We start from the raw sequence: 6,968 nt of genomic DNA, 5'->3' as shown, positions 1-6,968 counted from the left end.
GTGGAGAGGAAAAACTCCCTTTTAACAGGAAGAAACCTCTGGCAGAACCAGGCTCAGGGAGGGGCGGTCTTCTGCCATGACTGGTTGGGGGGTGAGGGGCAAAATTAAATCAAACATAAAGGAGAGCACAGCGTATTTATGACAGGTCGGTGGACTGTGGCTCGAGTTCAAAAGATGATCGAATCCCGCCTGAGGTGGTATGGACACGTGATTCGAAGCAATGAGAACTCAGCAAAAACGACTATTAAGGATCGACCCAGACGGACGCCGGCCTCGAGGCAGACCCCACAGAGCGGGACATTCGCTTCAGCTGAAAATCTTAGAGGCGACCCAGAAAGCTGCAGGAAACGCAACAGTTAAACCTTTACACCACACGAACCAGGCGATTCTCTTTCTGTTGTCTCTTGTTCCCGTACCGCTGGGCGCTGAAGATTTTCCACAGTTTGTCTGAGTTCTGCCATCTCTTGCCTGAGTTGTGTGTTTTCTCGACAGAGTCGTGTGTTTTTTTGAATGTGTGGTGTGACATCGTGACGGAGTTCTGTGTGTTCTTGTCTGAGTTCTATGTAGTTTTCACTGAGTTGTGCTTTTTCTAGCTCGAGTTGTGCGTTTTCTTGAACGAGTTGTGCGTTTTCTTGACCGAGTTGTGTGTTTTCTCGACCGAGTCGTGTGTTTTCTTGAATGTGTCGTGTGACATCGTGACTGAAGTCTATGCACATTTCATTGACTCGTGCGAGTTCTTCGGTGAGTCGTGCGTGTTCTTCCCAGAGCTGTGCGTTTTGATGACGGAGTTTGTCTAACGGATCTGCTCTTGCCTGTGACATTTTTGTAAAGGTTTAAGGCTCAAGGGTGTCAAAGGGTAGCTGTGTCTCAAACAACTGTCTCTTTCTGCTGTAAACTGTTGAACGAGCTCCTATTTATAGACTCGGTGGGCGTGGCAGAGAATGCGATGTCGCTGTGACAAAACAATGATCCTTTGATCTTCTCAAAGGATCATTGTGATGTCGCCGTGACGTCACGATGATCGTTCGAGAAGATTAAAGGAGCGCTGTGGGTCATTCTGCGCATGCTCAGATCAATGAACGGGAGAATTATTTGTAAATACTTTGCTAGCTAACAAAGGTGCTTTTAGCAACAGCTGGTGGTGGTTCGTCGCTATCAACCCTTAAACTCGTGAACTGGCTCTCTAGCTTTTCGATTGCTACTGTTGTCTATCACATATGTATTATTTGGAACCCAGCTTACCTGTAAAAACAGACACACAGCAGGTAACAGGAACTACTCGGTGCGCCAGCTCGGCACCACTAGGCTGTGTCCCAATTCAGGGTCTGCACGCTTGAAGTACGCGCACTACGCACGGTGCGTACTATAAGTATGAGAAGTGCGGAAGTGAGAGGCTTGTGAAATAGGACGGTCTTGCCTTCGTCGCGCTGCTCAGGTTGCCTAGCAACCATGATACTAACCGCGAGAAACGTGTCATACAGCTTTGTGTGACAGAAACGAAGGAGAACATGTTTTGTTCATTTGAGACCAAAGGACCGTAAAACATGATTGTTGGGCTTCATTCCTGTGCTGAACAGTCATTTAAGATTAGCTAGTAAATAACAATTAGCTGATGTTGGTCATGAGACTAAAGTCATCTCACTGTGGTAATGTAAATATAATATGGCCAATATTAAAGTTATAGTCAGATTATTATGATATATTACAGCAGTGAGCTTGAACAGTTGTTTATATGTCCTATCACCTTAAATCTTCACTCAAAGACGAGTATCTGTGAGTGTGTGTATACAGATGTGTTATATATAAGAGTAGTGATGGGCAGATGAAGCCCCATGAAGCACTGAAGCTTTTCATCCAATTGGTTCACCCCAACGCGAAGCTTCATGAAGCTTCATTTGCTCTAGCAGGACACCTACTGGACGTAAAAATAATAGCTGGCATGAATTTGAAGAGTGTGGCATTTTGCACACAGCCTGTAAATGTCAACAACAAAAGGAGTGTGTAAAACATGTATATTGTAGTGATGGCAGTATACTGTGTATATTTATAGTGGCAGTATGGAAAATGATTATTTGGAAATGCTTGAAATGGAAACGATCATTTACTGTGAGGTGAGGTGTGGTTGGGGTGTGGACAGTGGTTGTGCTTTTGTAACGTTGAGGTATGGACAGCTACACACTGAGGCTTTGAGCCTCAGTCCTGCCTGTTCACATTTTATTCTGTAAAAACTAAATTTTCACTGCTTTTATGACCTTTTTAGTGGGGAGAACATAGCTGGGATTTAATGATTTAACAAATCTTTTGAATCCTTTGTCCTCCACAATGCTAAATGGCTGTGAGTCCTCAATCACCATGCTGACCAGGTCTTCATCTATTTGAGATTGTTCTCCTCAGGAAAGACAATAAAGATAAAGCACAAATATAAATATCACACACGTAACTTATAACAGTTGTATAATATTGTTATATCATTTAGTAACATTACTGCATGCTATATTATCATTGCATTTGATGGCTCACCTGGTCTTGCTCCACAATCGGTGTCCCCCTTATTCTCATGCAAAGCTCTGTAGTGCCTAAGCATGGATGAGGTGTTGTTGTTATATCCCAGCTCCCTGGCACATAGCAAACACTTCACCTTGTACAAAAGTAAAGACAGCTCAACATAAATTGTATTGCACCATCAGTATCATGACAATACATCTTCTGTAGAAATTTACATACCTTGTTGGGAGGAATAAGATCAAAATGTTCCCACACAGGGGAGGACAGCCTCCTCTTCTTAACTGGCTCCATTCTCTCCTGACTTTCTCTCCTCACTCTCATAAACCTCCAAACTCTCACTAACCGCAACTCTCCATCAAACACCCACATTTTTGAATGAAGTCTGAGGGGTTTATATCGCTGTCATATCTCGCGGCAAAGTTCGAACCACTTCATGAACCAGTCACGTGGTACAGCCGGGCAGCGAGGCTTCGGACGTCATCATTTTCAGCTCCTCCCATAAATGAAGCAAGCCTCGATACGCGCTTCGCGGAAACGCCCCCTCCATTACTCGACACACGCTCCGAAGCCTCGATACAGAACGTCCCATCACTATATAAGAGACAAATATTGTTCGTTTAATACGTTGGCATTATTACATTTGGCTCAATGCTTACATATATGTGTATAAAGCAAATGTACGAGCTGTGATAACTGTGTCTGATAGAATGAAGAGTAGACTGATATATGAAATATTCCTTTATTGGGTGAGAAAATCAGACCATGTCATAACTGCTGTAAGTCACACAGAATAGACATCAGAGCCTTAAACAGGCTGACGTCTGCTAAATGGGTCAAACTGGGCAGAAAGTCTACAAACACATAACATCCTTATAGAATATGATGTAACACTATAGATCAACTTAGCTCAGAATATATAAAGCATATAAACAGTTACAGCAATATGATGCAACAAACACAGCAGCTACTGATCCAAAATCCTCAAAGCTTCATAGAACTGAAACCAACATTTATTTTAGCTCCATTCTGCTGCTGATACAGACTTTAGGTTTCTGAACATTAAACTTGTTGCTGCCTTTCATGGTGTGTAACTTGAAGGCCCTGAGTACTCTGAGTACTTTCTCCCACACTGGAAACACTGGGATGATAACATTATGTGAACATTACCTAATAAGACTGATTCAGCACAGACAGTTCTGTTAAACTTTCCTAGCAGTCCTTCACAAACAGGGAACAGTCTGTCTATTCTCTCCATCTGTCAGCTGCTGCTGGCTCTTCCTCCTCCTCTTCCTCACACACTGCCGAGTTTGTCCTGGTGGATCATCAGGGGTGCAAAGCCTCACAGATGATGTGCAGCAGTGTGTCCCTCAGTCTGTCCTCACTCTGGACACTTGCAGTCGTCACACATGGACATCAAATGTGTGATAAGCTGCAGGATTCAAACACAAGTGTAACTTATAAACACATGTTCATACTTTTATTCCACAATCAGAGAGAAAGAAACAGAGAGAGAGTGCAGGACAGACAGACAGGTGACAGTCTCAGGTGTACACACTGCTACACAACAGCACAGAGAAGCAGGATTTAGTGTTTGTGTTATTACGAGTGTAAACAAGAAGAGTTCCAGATGGTACAGTGGACACATGTGTGACTGCTGTGATTAAAGCATCTTTCTTTCAGCTTAACGAGTGAACCGTCAGCTCGTTCAAACACACGTTAAAGTCCGTTTGGCTCGACACCACCGAACAGAGGCAGCAATATAACACAGCTCACATTAACAGTGCAGTGGATCCTGCTTGTGCCGTGATATTCAGGACTGCAAACCGAGCAGCATCACTGACTTTCAGCTTGTTGTGTTTGTGGATATATGACTGACTTTAATTATCCACAAAATCATCAGATTCTCTGCAAGATTAAGGTCGACTATATATATATTTATATATGGGGCGATCGTGGCTCGACCCTATATTATCACGCCCAAACCTCGCAATAATAGCGGTGTAACAACTTGTTCTTTGTGACAAGATAAACATGTCTCCTATACAAGATAAACACACCTTTACAATATTGACCACAGAAATGTACAATCAAGAACATTTTAACTGCTGGAACCATCTATTAAACTTCTTTATACATAAGCCATTTCTGTGACACTTACAGTATGTCTCTACCAGCTTTGCACATCTACAGACTGAAATCCTTGCGCATTCTTCTTTGCAAAACAGCTCCACAACTGCTCTGTGATGGCCTCAGAGGAGAATATTGGGAGCAACAACACCATGAAGTCCAAAGAACACCCCAGACAGGTCAAGGATAAAATTATTGAGAAATTTAAAGCAGGCTTAGGCTACAAAAAGATTTCCCAAGCCTTGAACATCCCACGGAGCACTGTTCAAGCCATCATTCAGAAATGGAAGGAGTATGGCACAACTGTAAACCTACCAAGACAAGGCCGTCCACCTAAACTCACAGGCCGAACAAGGAGAGCGCTGATCAGAAATGCAGCCAAGAGGCCCATGGTGACTCTGGACGAGCTGCAGAGATCTACAGCTCAGGTGGGGGAATCTGTCCACAGGACAACTATTAGTCGTGCACTGCACAAAGTTGGCCTTTATGGAAGAGTGGCAAGAAGAAAGCCATTGTTAACAGAAAACCAGAAGAAGTCCCGTTTGCAGTTTGCCCCAAGCCATGTGGGGACACAGCAAACATGTGGAAGAAGCTGCTCTGGTCAGATGAGACCAAAATGCAAAACGCTGTGTGTGGAAAACTAACACTGCACATCACTCTGAACACACCATCCCCACTGTCAGATATGGTGGTGGCAGCATCATGCTCTGGGGGGGCTTCTCTTCAGCAGGGACAGGGAAGCTGGTCAGAGTTGATGGGAAGATGGATGGAGCCAAATACAGGGCAATCTTGTAAGAAAACCTCTTGGAGTCTGCAAAAGACTTGAGACTGGGGCGGAGGTTCAGCTTCCAGCAGGACAACGACCCTGAACATAAAGCCAGGAAACAATGGGATGGTTTAAAACAAAACACATCCATGTGTTAGACTGGCCCAGTCAAAGTCCAGATCTAAATCCAATCCAGAATCTGTGGCAAGATCTGAAAACTGCTGTTCACAAACGCTGCCCATCTAATCTGACTGAGCTGGAGCTGTTTTACAAAGAAGAATGGGCAAAGATTTCAGTCCAGTGCAAAGCTGGTAGAGACAGACCCTAAAAGACTGGCAGCTGGAACTGCAGCAAAAGCTGGTTCTACAAAGTATCGACTCAGGGGCTGAATAATTACGCACACCCCACTTTGCAGTTATTTATTTGTAAAAAATGTTTGGAATCATGTATGATTTTCGTTCCACTTCTCACGTGTGCACCACTTTGTGTTGGTCTTTCACCTGGAATTCCAATAACATTGATTCATGTTTGTGGCTGTAATGTGACAAAATGTGGGAAAGTTCAAGGGGGCCAAATACTTTTGCAAGCCACTGTACATGCCAGCCGAGCAGCCTCAGGTAGTTCTCTAAAACATTTTAAATTATAAAGCTGGGTTTCACTACACCCTGAGAGGTCAGTGAAGGCATCAGCGAGCTCATTTACCATCTTACAGTCTTCCAGTTTGATCTTCAGACACTCTGTCACCTGTCCCGACTGCTCCTGAGCTGCTGCCTCTTCTGGACACAGCACGCTGATCTTCACACACACACACACACACACACACACACACACACACACACACACACACACACACACAGGTGAAATCTCTGGTATCTGAGGCACACAGTTGATGTAAAGGTAGGTTGGCTGTAAAAGGGGAGGAGCTAAAACATATATTTGAACTGTGATTCATGCAAAGCTACTCTAGTGGAGCAGAAGTAGAAACCCTTGATGTAATTCCTGTCTTCATGCGAACGTGCTATAATTCAGTCCGCACACAAATGTCTGCTGACCTTGCAGACTTTTGTAAAAACTTGTGCTGTCAGCGTTAATCCCGTTAAAATGATGCTAACGCCATAACCGCATTAACACGGCAAATCTGCCTTAGCGAGTTATCGCGGATCGCCCCGTGCGTGGGGCTACATGGCACTAACGCGTTAATGAGCTAACCGTGCTAACGCATTGCAGCCCACGCTAACATACATATATACATATATATACGTGTATGTATATATATATATACAGGGAGTGCAGAATTATTAGGCAAATGAGTATTTTGTCCACATCATCCTCTTCATGCATGTTGTCTTACTCCAAGCTGTATAGGCTCGAAAGCCTACTACCAATTAAGCATATTAGGTGATGTGCATCTCTGTAATGAGAAGGGGTGTGGTCTAATGACATCAACACCCTATATCAGGTGTGCATAATTATTAGGCAACGTCCTTTCCTTTGGCAAAATGGGTCAAAAGAAGGACTTGACAGGCTCAGAAAAGTCAAAAATAGTGAGATATCTTGCAGAGGGATGCAG

The sequence above is a fragment of the Diplotaxodon limnothrissa genome, linkage group LG7, assembly GCF_057381915.1.
Source record: "Diplotaxodon limnothrissa isolate DT_005_m linkage group LG7, D_limnothrissa_male_GT1.1, whole genome shotgun sequence".
In the NCBI taxonomy this organism is placed as follows: Eukaryota; Metazoa; Chordata; class Actinopteri; order Cichliformes; family Cichlidae; genus Diplotaxodon; species Diplotaxodon limnothrissa.
This window is presented reverse-complemented; position numbering follows the sequence as displayed.